Source organism: Apis laboriosa, unplaced genomic scaffold, assembly GCF_014066325.1.
Source record: "Apis laboriosa isolate Shangri-la unplaced genomic scaffold, ASM1406632v1 scaffold14551_cov152, whole genome shotgun sequence".
In the NCBI taxonomy this organism is placed as follows: Eukaryota; Metazoa; Arthropoda; class Insecta; order Hymenoptera; family Apidae; genus Apis; species Apis laboriosa.
In genome coordinates this window covers 255,131-274,787 of record NW_025221576.1, presented here as the reverse complement: position 1 = coordinate 274,787, position 19,657 = coordinate 255,131, and the positions used below count along the sequence as shown (strand labels likewise).

The window sequence follows — 19,657 nt, the reverse complement described above, 5'->3', positions numbered from 1 at the left end:
CGGTTTGCATACGAGGCGAGCGAAGAGAAAGAGAGAGAGAGAGAGAGAAAGACAGAGGAAGATAGGAGTTAGAAGCTATCTAGAGGAAGAAGCCGGTCGCTCCACGGTTGCTCGAAAACCCTACATCCACACGCTCGAAACGTCCTTTTGTCTACAACGTCGCTTCTTTTCGAGTCACGATTACTACTCCCTATGCATTCCGTATTTGTACCTCGATTCGAGAGGATTCGCGATATACCATTACCGCCTTTCTTTCTTTCTTTCTTTCTTTCCTTCTTTCCCTCTTTCTTTTCGTTATTTTAGAATTTAAAGTTCACTGTGATTTCATTATTGCCAGCAACATTACTATTTCATAGTTGGTAGCTGCTATTTCTTTCTCTTCGATATTTCCAATGTTTTGTAAACAGATACGCGCAATCACGTACAATCAAATATATTCATTCAGCTAAATAAAAAAAATATTTTTATTTATCCACTTTTCTTCTTTCTCCAAAAGAATTAAGAGAAGCGAGCGAATTTCCAACGCCCCGCGTTCGAAAGTGTCGCGGGGGCAAGATTTCCCGAGGGCAGCAAGTGTATTATACCTACCAAGATCCGTAACCCTGGATACGAATCTACGAAGATATCGCAACCGAGTGTACCGAGTGGAGAGCTGGCAGTCGGTTAACGAGTACCGCCACTCTTCGTCCTTCCACTTCTCCTCCCCTCGTTCAATCGAGGTGTCTCTCGCCGTCACGTCGCTCTCTTCCTGCTTTTCTTCCCCTTCGTTAAGTCCTCCTATCGCGCCTCCTCCCCCCTCCGATCCTCTATTACCGATACGATCGGCCAACCATCGTATTAACTACCGGTGTTTCCCAGTAATCGTATATATACATATACATATATATATATTATATACAACATATATACGTATATATATATATATATATACATACATACACTACGTACAGGACGAGAATTCGCTCTATATATATATATATATATACATTCTCTATAGGAACTCTGTATACTATACAATGCATTAAACGATCCTCGAATGAAGGCTGGAATAAAAAAGAAAAGGAGAAGAAAACTGGCAAAATTTGGAAAATGGGATATAACGAGGCGAAGATTAAAAAAGAAAAAGGAGTGGTAACTGCGAGATGTCGGAAGAGGGAGGGGGAAGGGAGGAGGACGCACGCGTCGAGAGCCGAGTGTGGTCGGACAGCGAAAGAAAGGAAGAATGGGAGAGGGAAGAATGCCGATGGTTCGCGGTGTAATAAAAACGGTAGCGTGAACGTGCATGCGCGTTCGCCTCTGAAATCAACGACGTACATCGCGCCACCGATTCTGCGCAGAAAAACGATGGATCGAGGGGGGACAGGCGTAAAAAGCCACGTTACAGATTGCCAACTAATAAAGGTAGAAACGGGTAATTTAAAAAAGAAATATATATATATATATATTTAGAAATATTATTAGAAATATATATATCGTAAAAATTATACATATATATATCGTAAAAATATATATATCGTAAATATTATTAGAAATATATATATCGTAAATATCGGATAGACAGAACTTGAATCGTCGTCGATTTTTCGCGCAATGAGATACGTTGAACTAGAGAGATTATGGAGACTCGTCGTGTCTTTATAAATTTCGAAATTCCATTCTTTGGGACGAGATTAACTTTTCGAGATGTGGATATATCAATGGGTCGATCGACGCCGCTTTTTCAACAAATCCGATCTTATCGTTCGCCTACTATTTGCATAATTGTTCGTTCCACTATTTTGGTCGCTTGTACTTCTTTCCGTCGCTCATTTCTCCTTCCCGATTGCGATCTCGACCCGGGATATAATTTTCGAAACAGTTTTCACGAATTCGGCGTAACCAGTAATAATATTAGAGTCTCTTTCGAAACGATTCGAGCTCGATGAGTTTCTCCTTGAAACGTTTTTCGCGTTTGCGTCGCTCGTCGCGGGGCGTAAATTTTCAACGACGCGTTGAAAAATCGTGTCTATCTCCGATCTTCCATCCGATCGATAAATTTTTGGAACTCGACTCGGTGTTACGTGGCACGTTGCGTCGTTTAGCTGTTGATCGGACTGAAACTTGATAACGCGGAAGAATTGACGGAGGACGGAGGCAGCGCGCAATATATTTATAAACCGGCGTGCCAACGTCTACCCAATCTTGTCGACTCCTTTGAACAACACGAGATAGAATTAGAAATCTCTACGAGTCGACTCGAACGTTCCATCTTCGAACCTTCCACAGAAGAAAAATAGGAGGAAAAATATGAAAGAAAATGACGGCTGGATCGAACAAAGGGACAAATCTCCCTCTCCACTTTTCGCGTATCGGGTTTGGAAATGGGGGGAGAAAAGAAGCGAAATAAAACTCGGTAGAAATCGCTGGAATCGAAAGGAAACGTGGGAATGGCGGGTAAGAAGCCGATTTTCGCTGCGGCGAAACTCGTTCGAGGGGCAAAAAGGTAGATTGACATCGGTAGAAGACATCCGATCGCGATTCGATCCGATGGCGGAAGAAGCGAAGCGAGCATCCGTTTCTGTTCGACTTCGTAGCGAAACGCGGAGGCGACAAGAACCGCGGCAGGAGAGAACCCGATACAGGATTCCTCGCAATCAACGCTGCTACGGATCGACGTACGGATGGATCGAGGAATCCTTCCCCCCTCCCTTCCACCTCTCCTTCACAATCGATCCAACACCGATACCGATGACGCGCCTCCACAGTATCCTCGATTTTGTAACTCTAATATACGTTTATTAAAGGGGAAGCGAGCGAACAATGAGCCATAACATTCCGTTCCGAAGCACGTACATAAATATCGGATACGAATTCCTTTCAACGATTTTCCAGCAATGGAAAACGAATTTAATAATAGACGATTCTCTATCCCGTTCGCGGGAAATCCCTTTCGAGAACGAGTCGATTTGTGCACTTTTCGCAACAATACTCTTCCCGTTGCACGGATAATGACTCGGCGAACCGGATTTCCACCGGTTGACTCGCAACGAGCGTCGAAATCGTACCGTGTTACCGGTGTGCTCTGGCCCCTGATCGCTTCGCTCGAGTATCCGTCGTGCTTGTTCTCTCTGAAAAGAGAGAAAGGAGAAAGAATCGTCCGCACGGGAAGGGATCGTGGTTGAAAAAGAGAGCGCGCTCGAATAAACAATTAGGTCGCAAGGGTGGCTGACTCTTCTCTATCGATCCTCATAAGGCATCGACGCGACGAGTAAGGGGTCCGATGACACGTCTTAGTCCACGGGGGACGGAGTAGAATCCGATCCTCCATTCCAATCCATGAAGGAGAAGGAAGCCGCGCTGATCAACTTGTCGCTACTCCAATTATCCTTCGTCGTACGCCTAATTAATTGTCGTTGACGATTAGCATCTCGAACCATCTTTCTTTCTTTCTTCCTTTCTTCCTCTTCTGCCTCGTTCCGCGCGTAAAGAGAAAATAGGGACGAATGAAGGATCCGACGAGCGACGAGAGGCAAGATTTCACCGGTTGCTTCACGGTGTACGATGCCAGTTTTCACGTGAAATCAATTCGCGTTAATGCAGGTAAAAAGCGCTGCGGCGCAAAAACAATGGCCGGTGTGGCAACTCTCTCGACCGGCTCCCCCATTGTGTCGCCTGCCTCTCTCTCTCTCTGTGCTCGTGGATGCCGGGATAAGTCACGAGAACCGGCTAACCAGTCCCGAACGGAATCGTTCCGCCCGGTTTACCGGGTAAATTTACGACCTCTGCTCCTCACTTTCGCTCAATCTTTGGGAATTAGCCGCGCGGATGGCGTAATCGAATATTTTCGATATTATCTCGTTTTTGGGAAGGACTGTTTCTTTCTTCTGTCAAAGTTGAGGAAAACACGAAAATAAATGCGCGAAAGAACGGAAGACTGATCAGGTATTACACGCGTTCCGGATCTATTCCTACGTGTCACTCGTCCTACGCTTCTCTAATAGCGGTATTGTTGCGATATCTCTGTTGAAGGGGACCGCCCACGCGAAACACCGTTTCGATCGGCGAATAATTTGCCGCGACTCGAGGCATAACGATTGGCTGCCAACCAAACTTGGACACGAAATTTCGTGTCACCGCTTGAGAATTTCCCCCTTGGAAAAATTAAAATTCGATCGATCACTCACTTCGGATCCAATCCTTCGTGATGAAACCGTCGCACATCATTGCAGAAGAGGAGAGGGAGATCGCCGGAGGATCGAAGGCTTCTCTAGGCGTGACGACGCGCGACGCCTTCCGCGCCATCGCGAAATTAACACATTCCGCGAGCGAGGGGGGCAAGAAGAAAGAGGAGGACGTAATTAAGCAGCGGTTGAATTCCGTCGCCCGGCCTCCGCGGGCAAAAAGCGCGGAGGGAAGAAGAAAGACTCGGCCACGCGCGATATAAACAGCGTTTTCACCGTTCCAACATTGAACGACTCGTCGAAACGAGGATTCCTCTATCGAATCGAATCGAATCGAATCGAATCGAATCGAATCGAGGGGAATAAAGTTGGCGGGTCGATCGAAGATGGATTAAAATTTCACGCGGGATCGCGGCAACGATCTATAAAATCGGAGCGGAGAATCGTGAGAAGTGGTGAAAGAACAATGAAAACGCGGCTCTGGTAGGTAGTTCGGAGAAGCGTAGCCGAATGAATCGGTTCGATCGGATTGGACGCCGAGGGCGGCAGTCGAGTGGTAGGGGAGGGGAGAAAAAAGAAAAATGGGAAGGGGGAGGGAAGGAGGGCAGGTGGGAAAAGAAGGGTAGCTTATTATGCGCGGCAGGTAACACGTGTACAGAGAGAGTACAAGGTGATGGGGCGGCGAGGCGAGCGCCGCGGACAGCTCTGTAATCAGTAGCTCCCCGCCGACACGATGCGCCTTCCACGCAACTCGCGATGCTTCGAGAGAGAGAGAGAGAGAAAGAAAGAGATCCTCGAATCGAGGGCTCTCGCAACAACAACAACAACAACAACAACAAGATTGGAATCGAACCGAGGGCCAATTACTCCAACTTACTCTTCGCTCTCGTGGGGCGCCTGGCGTCCTGCCGAGATCGTGCCATCTGCCACCACGAGCTTTTGTCCCCTTTTTCCGCGTCTTTTTTTCTTTCTTTCTTTCTTTCTTTTCCTCTCCGAGGATCGCGCGTTTAATCGGTTTATTTCCAGGGAAACGGAGGCGTTGGCGAAGCGAGTCTGATTTACCAAAGTAGAAGAGAGAGAGAGAGAGAGAGAGAGAGAGCGAAAACGTAATCGCGGCGAAGGTAATAATAAAAGTGGGACGAGCGGGGCAACAACTCGACAACTCCCTAACGTTCTAGGAAGGCGGAGAAGGTAAGAAAGGAGCGAGAGGAGAGAAGAGTTCTGCGAAATAGCAGTACCTGCGCGCGCGCGTGTGCGTACGCGTATAATCGTTTTATCGTCTCTATCCCGATTCATTTTCCTTCACCGTTAAGGTTCAACGAACAATGAATTAAAAAATGAAAGGAGGATCGTTAATGCTGTTTAAACAATGCAATACCCGTTTCCCCGTTTCCTGGACGGATGAGCGCGAGAAAGATAAACGAAGCAAATTGCGACAATCTAATTACCGCAGTTTAATTGCCGATAACAACTCGCACCTTTACGACCGTCTTAATGGCAACGCGCGCGAAATTGCCTTCGTCCCCGCGATAGCGGAAGCGGCGCTGTAATCCATTTCGAACGTCCCTTCGAAAAAAATTCCTTCCAAATTTCACGATTCCTCTCCCGCGCGACAACGTCGCCGATTTATCCAATTCGGGTTAAACCATCGCCCCTTCTTCTCTTCCGCCGAAAGAAAAAACGTCGAAGCTCGTAAGGGCTCGAACCGAGTTGCGAAAATTCCTCTTCTCGAAAATGCGGCGTACGATACGAGAGAGAGAGAGAGAGAGAAAGAGAGGGAGGCCATGGACGTTGGCCATATCCGCGGGCTGGGGTCGGGAAAAACCGCGACCGCGTGGCATGCGATCCGCGCGTACTTTCGGCTGCCGCGCGGCGACAGTTGGCCGGAGGTAGCCGAGGGCAAAAAGCTCGATTTAATAAAATCAATATTAATTGCCGCGCCGCCGCTCGCTCGTTGAATATTCAAGCGCGCGCTCGACCCCCTAAAAAGCCGTTTATAGGTCCGGTGTTGCGCGCTCTTCGCTTTTTGCCTCTCCTCCCAGGCCGGTGGTGGTCTCTCTCCGAGGGGGGAGACGTTCGTTCGGTTGACGCCAACTTCTCGTTTCGGTGGTTGGCCGCGCGACGTTGGGAAAAATTCGACTCGAATTAAGGATGGCGGGAAAAAGGGAGAAGAGCAACGGGCGAGAATCCGATTACTCGATTTCGTCCCTCGTTACGCGTGTACCATTGTATCGGGGAGATACGAAGGGGGAGAAAATTTAAGGAACTCCAAGATCGAGACCGATCCGAGCTCGGTTGCTTTTTGCCGCGCCAAGGATTAATTAACGAGGCTGCACAGCCTACGCGCATCGGGTAATACCCATAAGGGAAGAAAGTTTGGTCCCCGTGTATCGGGGAAGAGAGAATAGGCTATTGTTGCCGATCTCGGCGTGGCTACTAGTAGGCCGTCCCCTTATGGCAACATCGACGCTTTAAATTCGATTGCGTTGAAAAAGGAGAGGAAGAAACGCCACCTTCGACGATAATTTCCAGGGAATAATAATAAGATCCAGGGAATTACCCGCTTTCTCAAGGCTTCGATAAATTCGTTCGCCGTGGAAAGATTAGGAGGAAATCATCCTCCCGAAAACGGGCGACGAGCGAGAGTTGCAACAAATTTGCGCGCCATTTTCGAACAATGTTTCTCTCGACGACGCGTCGGTAAAAAAGTTCGATTCTTTTAAAAGAGAGCCTTGGCTGATTCAGGATCCCGTGAGTCAGCGTTTACGCGAAACCTCCTCCTCCTCCTCCTCCTTCTTCTTCTTCTCCTCGCGCGAATCTATCGTCCATTCTCCCCCACGCTCTCGTTTCTTCGCCAGCTTCCTTTTCCTCGCCGTATCACCGAGACACGTTGCGCGCCGTATTATTCTTCGCCAGGTATTCTCCTGTCTCCGTCTTGTTCCACGCGACTGCATACCCGCTATTGAATTCAAGGGGATATTCGCTTTACCGGGCCGCCGTTACGAACTACCGGCCACCGCCGGTTTCACGGCCGGAAACGACTTTCACCTGCGCGGCCAACATTTTCGCGAGCCGATCGAGCGAAACGTTTTTCGATCCTATCCTACTTTTATCCATTTAAACCATCCATCGTATTTTCATCCCGAGTTCGAGAAGGTTGTCGCACCTATCTTCTTCTTTCTCTCCGTTCTTTCCATTTCGAAACATATTTTTGATCAAATTCGCCGGTTTCTGGGATAATTCCAACTCGAATTTACCATTTTTACGTATCGAAACAAAAATTCTCGTGCGTTTAAGAGAATCGTTTAAAAGAGAAAAAGGAAGGAGGGGGTGTTCGATCTCGTTACCATCTCAGCGTCGAAGAGCGACGTAACTCACAATTACCATCGTCGTGTTTGTCGTCATCCCCCCGTTATTTATGGCGGGGTGGAAAGGGGTGCAAGGACAGAACGGGGGGCCCGACGCGGGTCCGAATGCGGACGCCCCGCAGCGTGTTCGCCGCGCGCTGATTAAACACGCTCTTCCACGGTGACGTGTTAATCGCGAGGATTCATCACGTCCTTCTCGCCTCGTCCCGCTTTCTCTCTCTCTCTCTCTCTCTCTCTCCTTCTCTCCTCTCCGTTGAAATCGTGAATCTTTCGCCTCGAGGAATCTCGCCATCCTTCGATCCCTCGTGGAGACGAGCTTTCTCGGAAATCGAATCGTGGATCAAGCCGATTTTTCTCCACCAGAGAGAGATATCTATATAAACGAACGAAATAACGGGTAAAATATCCATGAGATATCAACAAAGCGGACGAGGTTTTATTATTAATTTGAATAATTTGAATCGTCGTCGGTTTCTTTCTTTCCTTTTCTTTTGATTAACAGTATTAATAGCCGATTTTATTCGTTTCTGGACGCGAACGAGGCAACTTCATAAGGCGTGTTCGTGGCGTTTATGGTTTAAACGCAGGCTCAGAGGATATCGACGATTATCGTATTTTTCGCGCGCGACGTTTATAGTCGACGCGTGGATTGTCTCTGCGGTTGCGCCGACGAATTCGCGGCGCGGGCCGCGAGGAGAGCAGAGAGGCGACGCGAAATTGCTCGTCGCGCGACACCCACGCGTAATATTCGTTTTTACGATTCCAACTTTTCCTCTCTCCTTCGGGAAAAGAGCGTATCCGACACTGTAAACGAACTATATATATATATATAATAAGATAGGAGAATCAATCAGCGTACTGTGTTATAGTACCCGAGTCGATGGTCGGTTTTCTCGAAATAATTCGAGAGGTGTTATAAATTAAGAAACGAATTATCCATTCCATCGTGTGATCGCAACAACAATCGGGCTCTCTCGTTACGACGAGAGTTGGTAGCGAGAACAATCGTTATTTTTGCTCGAGCCGGCCGAACGAGGACCGAAAGGAGCCAACTGGTTCCCGCCCCCCCTCGAGCGCCGCTTATGGGGAGCGAAATACGCCCCCCCCCCCCTAGCCTATAAATCAAACCGAACGACGGGGAAAGGTGCATGCAAAGAACTCGAACACGCGAGGAATGTGATTTAGTTACGTCGCTGTCATAAGTAACCTAATCTAATTTCGGTGGGCAAACGCTGCAGCGACCAACGATCCCCGGCGAAAAAAACTCCAAAGCGTCTCTCTCTCTCTCTCTCTCTCTCTTCCCTTCTTATCCTCCTCGCCGAAACTCTCGTCGACGGGGAAAGAAGGAACAACGCCTTTCACCTTTTATAATTTCCTCTTTTCATTACTACGATTATGTACATATAATTATATGTATATAGGCGTACATAGAATTTCCAGAGTATTCGAAGTTCAGGGCGAAGCGTTCAGCCGTGACGAAAAAAAGGGGGAAAGGGTTGGAGGGAATACGGAGCAGATGTCCGAGGGAGGAAGTGACTCCGCGTTGGCCCCTTCTCTTCCGGGATAGGGAGGAAGGGAAAGGCTGGTTCATCCTAATAATAACAAGGAGGCACGCAGGTAGGGGGCGAGGAGGAGGAGGAGGAGGCGGTGGATATATGTACGCACCACGGTCGGGAGGTTGCGTGCAAAAAAGGCGTGGGTCCCAGCGGGCGTTCTCGACATAGCAGTTCGAAATCCCGATCTTATCGCTCCCCTCCCTCCCCAGCGTTGGCTGCATTGTGTTGCGCGGCCGCGCCACCCTACGTCCTGCTCACATACCACGGTATCCGGTAGTGTGCGTACGCGCACGAAAACGTACGCGGTTGAAAAAGAGAATGGGGAGGGAGGGGGGGGGGAAGGGGTGTGGAAGCGGCCGGGTGGACGAATAGGGTCGTCGATCTATCGGGCCGATGCGTGTACGGTACGACTACGGGTATAGATCATCCTCAATGTCTCGGAGCCTCCCACCTAAGTATTCCCATTAAGATCGTATCGCGGCCCCAAAACTAATAACCAATCACTGGCGCGCGGAGGGAGTAATACGTGCTCGCGGCTTTATCATTATCCAATATATTCGATATTATGGTGAGCGCGGTACGACGGCCTCCTCCTCCTCCTCCTCCTCCTCCTCCTCTTCCGTTTTCCGCAGCAGCGTCCCTCCTGCCTCGATTTTCGATCGATCGCCGGGGTCGAAGCGACGTCGATTATATCCGACGGATCGATATCCAGACCTCGGGGTCGTCGATCGTTCGTTCGAGCGATCGAATCTCGACAAAGTGTCTCCAAGTATATATATATATATGTATCTCTTCTCGATTGAAAATTTTCGAGGAGTAAACGTTTGGGGTTTACAGAGAATTATATTCATATTCGGCGCCAGTTTCAACAACGGTGCCGGCATTCTTCTGCGTTTCTACTGAGAGCGAATGGAGGAGGAAGAGCGGCTCGGTGATTTCATCGTGCGAGGTTTAAATCGGATCAGTTTTTTGCCACCCACGGATACCTCGACGACGAAGCGCCCTACTCCATCTCTCTTCATCCGTGTAATTATCCTCGTAAAACGCGTATTTGGCAGTCGATTCTCGGCGAGCACCGTGAATCTTCGAATAATCCTCCTTGAAAAGAGTCACTTTCAGCGGGACACCTTTATCGTCGCTCGATCGTTCGATAATTAATTATTAAATCGAACGATGACTCGCGAATTTCGCGCACCGGACAAAGGACGCTTGGTTTCAGGGGAGGAAATTTTCTCCCAAGGTCTTCTCTTCCTTCCTTGTCTCCGACGAGCTACCTCTTCTACCTGCCACTCCATCCTTCACCATACATGGCCTCTCCTCCTCGAGTTCGACCTCCCATTGTACTACGTCGCCCGGTTATTTTCATCGTGAATCGTTCGTTATACGACCGACACCTCTCTACACCACGGCTTACGAAATCGTGCGAATGGCCGAAGGCCACGCGAACGAGACGACAGTATCGTTCCGAATTAATTTGGAATTATGGTTGGTGAGGACCCAACGTGAAAACGGTCTATCGATATTTTTGCCAGGAATTAATTCGTCGAGCACCGAGTTACTTCTCCCCGCCTATATACCTTTTCGAGGTATCCGATACGTGCTTCGAAGCATCGAGAAATTCTTGCGAGCAGAATTATCACGATTCGCGATTATCCCCCCGATCTCCGTTATTCGTTGTATCGGTCGGCGAACGCCGGTTAATTGGCATCCCACTCCTGGGCGGTTCGTTTCATCGTTCTCATGGGCGATAGAAGCGTGACGGAATCGACCAGAGGAAGAGAATCGTTTCGATTAGATCGTGTACGTACGTATCGCTTCGAATGCGATTCTGCGGTAACTTGTTATCGTGCCATACCATAGCTTTTACACGACGACGAATGTACGTACTAATTGCTGGATTAATTTGTAACAGCAGATATCGGCTTCGAAACACTCGATTCCAATTATTCTTCCCTGCTCATATATATACATTTTCCTTATAAAAAGAAAAAACTGGATCTAATCGATAGATAAATTTTTATTTACGAGAACGTTAAACTCTAATTAATTAATTACGCGTAAAACCGTACGCTATAACTATAAACGGTCGGGAAACGAGCGCCCGTTGTATCGCATTTGCGCGATTGATTTTCGAACGCGAGTCGAAGCTATGTATAAATTCCCTCGCGTCAATGGGTCACCCGCTGTGCGACTGCGCCGCGTACAAATTGGATTACCGTGCGCGAAACGTTATTCGTGGCGGAGAGATAAGCGTAACCGTTTGTCGCGCAAAAAAGAAAAACTGCTTTCGCGAATTCACGGTGGTCCGCGCTTCGATCGCTCGCTGTTGCTTACCAATAGGAATAGCGTCGGTGTAACCGTTTCGCGTGGGCAGATCGCGGTATTTGTCAGTTACGATTGGCGCGTAGACGAGGCGCGTCATAATTGCACGTCAGTTGTCCGATCCATTCCGAAAGGGTACGGTTCTATCTTGTAATGAACTTTTCAATCATCTTTTCTTAATTCGTTTAACCAATATCGGAGATCGTTTAAATATCTGGTCGATGATTACGCACGTTTGTACATTCGACGTCTTTCTCACGCTGTCCTCGCTGTTTAACTACTATTCGCGATTCACGTCGTAAAACGGTATTAAGAGAAATCACGGGATAATAATCGTTAATTAATAATTTGCTTCGTACGAGCTACGAATAGCTCGTAAAGCGCGATTCTATATAAAGTTAGTTTGCAATATTGGTTCGAATATTCATTTTCAAACGTACGTGAAAAATAATCGTTTCAATGTAACGTATGTAACAATCATAAAATTTTAAATCCTCTTTTTAAACGCGTGTATAGACAGACGATTAATCGAGTTGAGAAATATTTCGTAAATTTATTAAAAAGCATTTTCAATTTTACGATGTACATAAATAACATCTCAAAATATTTTATTTTAATTTAAAATCGTTATCAATAAGTTTCTTATTTTTCTTTGTAAATTAAACTTATAATTAATAATTACTTCATATTAGAAATTCGACTCATATAATTATTCTCAAAAGTTCATGAGTGAGACTCGAATTAAATCGGCCTGGCGAACACTGAGACAAGCACTCTCGTAAAATGTACGATCGTTGTTCGAACCGAATTGTTCGAACTCGAATCGACCGATTATTATCGAATGCTCGAGCGTTACAATTTCGATGTTGAATCCGCGTTCCCTTGGCGCACGGAGAGAGGGACGGGGCGCAGTCACATTATACGGCACGTAATCGACACCATCTTTCGCGAGGTCGGCGCGCGCACCGGCACCGGCGTGAAAATACGCGAGGGTTTCGGTAGCCGGCGACTACGTGGCTTCCGTATCCCGTAAAGTTGGCGTGCCGCGGCAGCCTCAGCAGTAACGTAACACCTCCTTCGCCGTCCTATGCCCCGGCCTGTTCAGTCGTGGCGGGACATGCGTTATCCCATTCGGAAGCGATCGTCCGTAAACGTCGGTAACCGAATCCACGCGAGATTCAAACGCGATGGGACGCGCCAAAGCCGCGCAACCAACGTTTCACCGGCTGCTTCATACGTCTTCTCGGCGATTCGCCGTCGGGAGAATCGAGTCGTTTCTATCGTTATCCATACTCGGCGAATAAAAATCTCTCCTCTTTTTTNTTTTTTTTTTTTTTTTTTTACGGCGAAATCTACGAGATCGTAAAAATTCTGCTAGCGATTTAGGAGAAGCGTTTCGATCGAGAAACAAAGAAGGTTGGGGATCGATCGAGGAAATCGGTCTCGGTTTTCTTATCGAGGCGATCGAACTCGAATCCGAACCGTGTCTCGCATTCTCCTCTTGTAACCGAACGCGACCGACTCGTAACAGGTTGGTAATAGCGGTCGCGTCGTAAATCTAAACTGCGCTCTCTCGCAATCAAGATTCCCGGATAACGATTGAAAAATCGACGCGAGGAAAAGAGAGAGGAGGGGCGGAATAAAATAATTACGATGTTTGGGGATGTAAAAAAAAGAAGCGACGGGGCGGCAGAGGCTATTATCCTCGGGATCGTCCCTCCTCCGTAGCTGGACGACGGTGGTGGGTTGTTGGTTTCGCACGCGGGAACGGAGACGTACGGGCATGGCGGCGGCGACGGCGGACAGTTTCTTGCCGTCGGAAAGGTTTCACCATCGAGGGCGAAAATAATGGGCATCCCGATCCGAGTAAAAGAGACAGCGGCGGTAAGTACGTACTTGGACGCTCGTACGCGCTCCTAGCCAAGTGGAAGGCATCCACTGGTAGTGGTGGAGGTGGAGGAGGAGGAGGAGGAGGAGGACAAGAGGCCGAGCGTGCTCTACGGGTGCTGCTCCTAACCCAGATGATATCGCGCCTAGATATACAACGCGGGATTTTATAGCGTATTACAGGACAGTATAAGGTATATAATGGCTTTATGCGTATACACAGGACGTAAGTTACGACGGGAGGCCCGTTTTACGGCCTCGACCGGACTTATTTTACGCGGGCCGACCGACTTACGGGGGCGAGAGGGGGGTAAGGACGCGGCAGAAATCCGAGCATCCGAGAATCGTGGACGGAAACGCGGCTATTAACGAATCTCGTCACAATCGACTCTCTTCAACGAGACAAATAATAAGAGAAGATATCCTCTTTTTCTCGCAAATTTTTCTTTTTCCATCTTTTTTTTACCTGTTTTTTAATACTTTTCGAGTATCGCGATTTTACGAAGAATTTCCGCGTTGCTCCACTTCTTTCATCGAATCTCGAACGGCGGGGGAACGAAAAAGAGAGAGAGAGTTTCTCCCTCGACTCTCCTTGATCGATGCCGGTCCCGCGTCTTATGAATGAGCTGCAACGGGCGGTGTCGGGTTGCGAGGAGGTGTTCCGCCGCGTGGACGTGTATTTACTACCCGCCAGCCTCGGCCGCTTAATTATAAAATAATTGTTATTTATCTTGGGCATTAACCGGATATCGAACGGCCTTATCCGAGGAGGAGTTGATCGGCGGTCGTCGCCGATCGTCGATCCAAGAGCGGGTGCTCGGGCCACGCTCGACCGCGTCCACGACCGAGAGGAGAGGCGTCCATTTATCTAGGCACTCGATCGAGACGAATTAACCGCTCGGCACCCGCCAACTTTGTCCCGATCCGCGTTTGTCTCGTCCCTAGATCCCCGCCCCGCGTCCCTCGGATGCTGTCCTCGAGAGCGCGATCGACGGCGTCCACCGACATCCTCGACCGCCGGATCCAGATTTTATTCGTCGAGGAACGCGTGAGAATCACCGCCTAGATCGAGCCGACCGAGCGGCTGTTTCTTTAAAGATTCCAAGAGGACGGATCCGGTGGATGGAATGCGAGACGAGGTTTTCGAGCGACAAGAAATTCCAATTCTAATTTTTTTTATCCTTCGCGTTTTCATTCTTTCTTTTCGAGGAGCGGGCATGAACGAAAATGAAATACGTTCCGAATTTTCATATTCCTTCAGTTCGTTCGAAACTCGCTACCACGCATACGCCATGTATATGGCGCGTTCTCCTCCGTCGTTTCCCCTTCGATCAGTCGCAAATCACTCGGTTGATACGGTCGCAAGTAAACTGAATTACGAGCGAGCGACGCGTCCCCCGTTTCTTTGTCATCCGCGCGGAAACGCGTGCACCGAAGAGGAGAGTGGAGGCAAGGCGAATCTAAACGACGATCAGGCACGCGCGTTCCACCGCGTGGACGTTCCGATATGTCGAGACGAGGCCGAGACTCCTCTCCTTCTCCTTCTCTTTCTCTCTCTCTCTCGAAAGAAATTGTATCAAGAAGGAAGAACCGCAAAGAAGAAGAAGAAGAAAGACGAAGGATTCGAGGAGGGTACAGGAGAGTCGTTCGAACGAGATCTCGAGCCCATCGGTCGAGCTAATTAATCCCCGAGCCGTTCGGCGCAAATGACAGCAACGATCGGATCAACCGGTAATATATTATCGCTCGTTTCACCGACTGCCGCCCCGATAGATGAACCAAATCGTCCCGCCTTCGTTTCGAGAGAACCGCGAGGAAAAACTTTCTTTGGCGGAGAGACGGAGAGAGAATCACACGAAGGGAAGAAGAAGAAGAGGCGAGCAACGATAATTTATGATCGATCGCGCGACGATCGAGAGGATAGCGTTCGAATAGCGGAGAGTTGGGTCAGGAATAGGCGAGATACGCGAGATTCGGAGGCGTACGATCGGTAGCCGTGAACGTGATTCGAAATTGCGCGGTGCGCGGGACTCGTAAATAAAAGCGGTTTCGCCCGAGCGGCGAAAACGGGGGAACAGGTTTACGACGCACTCTACCGGTCACCGCTGGTCCTCCCTTTCCCCTCCCTCTGTCCCCTTCGTCGTGCCTCCACCTCCCCTTCCATCTTCTATCGATCTCGGTATCTCGGTGGCAAAAACGGTTGGCCGCTCTACAAGGAGACGCATTACGGCCGCGTCGTTATAATTCGTCACTGTCGCGTAATGATCCGTGAATGCGCGCGCCTACTCTCCCCTCTCCGTCTCACTCCCCAGCCAACCGCTCTTCTCCGCGAAGGATCTCGCCTTCTCGAGCGCGGCCTCGTGGCGGCGTGAAAGGATCGCCGGCCAACTCTCGCGATCAATAGTTCATTACGAGAAACAAAAATAAGCGGATCGACAATACCCGAGTATTCGAACAATCGACCTAACTCCTCTCCCTTTCTCTCGAGAGAAGGAGAAGGAGGAGAAAAGTAACGAGTTCGTTCGACACGCGTGCGTAGAAGATGGAACGTTTTCAACGAGGAGGGGAAGAGCACTTGCTCTCTCTTTCTCTCTCCTTCGAGCGAGAGAAGAAAAGATTCACGGTGAAATATGTAGGAGGAGGAGGAGTTGCGCGAGCAACGAGGTCTATTCAACGTTTGCATTAGGGCTATTATGACGGTGGTATCGAGCCTCTCCACCGTGATTGGGTATTATCTATTCGTATATATATACGCGGTATCGTATTCGCGTTCGAGGCGATCAAGAGCAGAGGAGCGTTTCGAGTTTGAACACGGGAGCGTCGTCACTCCTCCCCTCCCCCAGAGTTCGCTTCGCTACCGGACGGCACAATGAAGAGGCTATGATCGTTCGACGCGTTCGAGTACACCTATCCTGCCGGGGGATACTCGTTGGAGGAGTAAAATCCTCGACCTTCGCGGCTGACGAGGGAAATCTCAATGTCCATTCTCTTCGACGCGTGATGCTTCACCGTTCAAGTGCATCTGTTCAAGGATGAATGGCGGTTGAGACCGCGTACACGGTTTAGCACGAGTCCCTCCGTGCCATTAACTTCGCGTATTAGTTAATATTTTATGGCAAGTTATTCTTGGAAACCTTTAGGGTTATACGTTGAATGGTAAATAGTGTGGTAAAAGCAAATTGTTTCGTTTTGCTTTGTTCATTTGTCGAGAAGAAGAAAAGAATAAATATATAATTAAGATCGATCGTGGAAAAAGGATCGTATAATGGAATCGGCTGAAATAAATTAACGCGGGGCCAATAACGCGGATCCCGTGTTCTCGAGACGAGACGAGAAAGAGAAAAGGAAAAAAGGAAGGAAGGAAGGAAGGAAGGAAGGAAGAGAGAAAGAAAAAACCGATCTCGACTTAAACCTCGCTAATATATACATATATACATATATATATGTATAGAGAGAGAGAGAGAGAGGTAAACGGTATCTATCTCCGAAAGATGGTTAATAAATAAATCGAAGCCGCATACATATGCAACGCTTCACCTTAAATCAAGACGAGAAGGCAAGAGAGAAGGAGCGTTCGTGTCCGTACCGTTAAAGGTTGAAACACTGTTTGCGAATCTTAATTAACCAAGTACCGACAAAAACGGCGAGTGCTTCTAATTAAGTGGATCCTGGGCGTTGACGAGACTTAATTGATTCCACGAACCCCTCGCCGGACCTGTCCCATATTCTCTCGCTCGTCAACTTCCTCGAAAACCTTCGCTCTCTAATCAACCATTCCGTCTAATACGAGTATCGAACGCGCTTCTTCCTTACGCTCCACTTTTAAACGCCCTTATCTTAATAACCTTTCTTCGCGCGTTTACAAGCAAATCGCCTCGATCTTATTATGCATATCCAATACTACAGTACTTTCGCCTAGGGAGAAAAGAACACCCGATTTATCTCGTTCGCTCTCGACGGGTGTATAAATTTGGAAATTTTTTTCACAATTTCACGCGTTCCTCGCCGCATCACCCCCAATTCTTCCTCCTCCCCCTCCTCGTCGTCGTAAATAGATATGTTTTTAATTTTTTCGAAAGAATCTCGTTACGCACGAAGTACGATTCACTGTGACTGTGAAGAAAGGAAATTTTACACGTATCAATCTGATAATTAATACACGGGAGAAGGATATTACGAGTCATTCCACCTTGCCGATTCCATCGGACCCGACTTTCTCCCCCCTCCTCGCCGCGATTAAACGCGTTCCCGGAAGCCATATCGGATGATATTAATTAATTTCGGTTTCACGGTGCGCGCAACTCCCCGTTTCGTGAGAAAAATCCGAGGGATATGCCCGGTTCGAGGGGAAGGAGGTATTAACGAAAACGAAGAATGGAGGAATACCGCGTTCGGACGAGGTTTCGGTGTTGGAACGGCTACTGGAAGGGTGGCCAAGATGGGGATTGACGATCTTTGCGAGACCTCTCCCTGCTGCTCGGTCAAGCCTAGAGTGGTCAGATGCGTTTCGTTCGCTCGATTTATTTTTTTTACTACGGACACCTTTTCTTTTCTTCCTTTTCCCTAGAATTATCGCGAACGAGTCTTACGCTCGTTTCATTTCGTTTTCGGAAGGTTGTGTGGGATGTTTCCGATAATTTATTCTCCCTTAACGTTTCTTTAACGTTTCGTGGTTAAAAAGCTTTGGCAGAGGAGAGACCATATTTTCATTACAGCAATTATTATTATACGTTTACCGGGGAAATTATACAAGTAATTTCTGTATGATGCAGAATAATTTGCCGTAAAAGAGAATCATAAGGAAACGATGGATGGTAATGCAAGCGCAAAGTAATTCTATGATTAGTATCGTTCGTTTTTCTCAACCGGCGACAAACTCGTCTTTCTAACCCTACAGAGATACCCTCCCTCCCCCTCCTTGACTTGGACGATTTTTACGCGTCTCGTTAACAGCGTCTCGTTTCCGGAAGAGCAATTATATATTTACACGAACGTTGCTCTCTCACGCTAAGCCGTTTGTCACAGGAGGAATTTCACTCGAGGTTTCGTAGTAGATAGGTCCCAGCTGCGTATGTATACTGTTTCCCAACGGGATTTCGATACGTATGGGAACGTGTCGTGACACGCGAGGGGTCAAAAAATCGCATTCCGTGAAAAAAAGAAGGAGATGTGTGTGTGTGTGAGTATACGTGTATAACGCGATTCCCAATTCGGTTGCAATTGCGAAACGAGGAAAAAGGGGGGATCGAAAAAAAGGGAGGGAGAGCTATTCCATTTCCATCATTTCGTGTTTTAAATTACGATAGGATCGTAAAAAGGGTGGCGGATCGATCGAATTTCGATTCGTAATTTCGTCTCTCTCTCTCTCTCTCTCTCTCTCTCGACTCCTCCTCTCGATTCCGTATAAATAAATTTAAAGAGAACCGGCCCGTGTTTCACGGGCGCGGGACGTTGTCGTTTATCGAGACGACAAGACTCGCTTTGCATCTATCGTACCGAAGAACGTGGCCGTGGTTGATCGAGGAATTCCAGGGATTCCCATGTTGGGCTGCAGGTGCACGCTCCCCGTGTCTCCTCTCTCTACGTACGTAGAGAAACGCGCGAGCTCGAGCGCCATTCTCCCTCTCCCTCTCCCTCTCTCTCTCGTTGGCGATCATTGCGTGCTCGAGAAGCCCTACGCCTCCTCTTCCTCTCCTCTCCTCTCCTCTCCTCTCCTCTCCTCTCTTCGCGAGCGAGGACAGACTTTGTAGTTACTTTCGTCGAAGGAAAAAGGGAGAGAGAGAGAGAGAGAAAAAAAAAGAAGAACGAGCGTCTACATATTTCGAAAATGTCGTTGCTCGGCCGTATAGAGATTCCCCTAGGTGGACGGAGCCGCCGACCAAAGGAGATCCTCGACCAAATAAACGAGCATGGTTTTATGAGTTATCCGAGGACCGAGACTCGTTCATCGCGAGAAACATCGCGGACCGTTCCACTCGTCCGTTTATATTTTCGCTCTCTCCTCCCCCCTCCTCTTTCGACGGGGTTCGACAGCCACGATCACAGCTGTCCTATCCCTCGATTTTCGTTGTTCTCGAATTATTCTCCGTTGGAGAGGAAAAGGAGAGAGGGAGAGAGAGGGAGAGAGAGAGAGAGAGAGAGAGAGAGAGAGAGAGAGAGAGAGAGAGAGAGAAGGTAATTAATCGCGCGCGACGCGAAATAACGATTATTAGCGCGTTCGTTCCATCGGGTGTTTACATCGATTTCTGTAGACGGGAAGCGATGGGAATAGAATCGCGATTATGGATGGCCGGGTACGACGGCGCGCAAGCCACCTTTGGCACCGTAATTGTTATTACCATTGGTCCCTAGCGTAAAATCGAAT

At 48.3% G+C, this 19,657-nt stretch overlaps 2 protein-coding genes across 3 annotated transcripts in view; one reads left to right on the top strand and one right to left on the bottom strand.

Annotated features, from left to right (window-relative positions):
• LOC122710326 (L-lactate dehydrogenase A-like 6A) overlaps window positions 1-19,657 on the top strand; it is a 99,836-nt gene that overhangs the window by 66,167 nt on the left and 14,012 nt on the right. The window contains exon 1 of one of the 2 annotated variants that reach the window (XM_043928096.1): window positions 13,385-13,487. The exons of the other annotated variant lie outside the window; for it this stretch is intronic. The gene's annotated coding sequence lies outside the window, so the exon portion shown is untranslated. Of the gene's footprint in view, window positions 1-13,384; window positions 13,488-19,657 lie in introns of those variants that run through there. 2 annotated transcript variants of the gene reach the window in all.
• LOC122710325 (TSC22 domain family protein 1) overlaps window positions 1-19,657 on the bottom strand; it is a 123,001-nt gene that overhangs the window by 97,406 nt on the left and 5,938 nt on the right. The gene's annotated exons all lie outside the window — the stretch shown is intronic.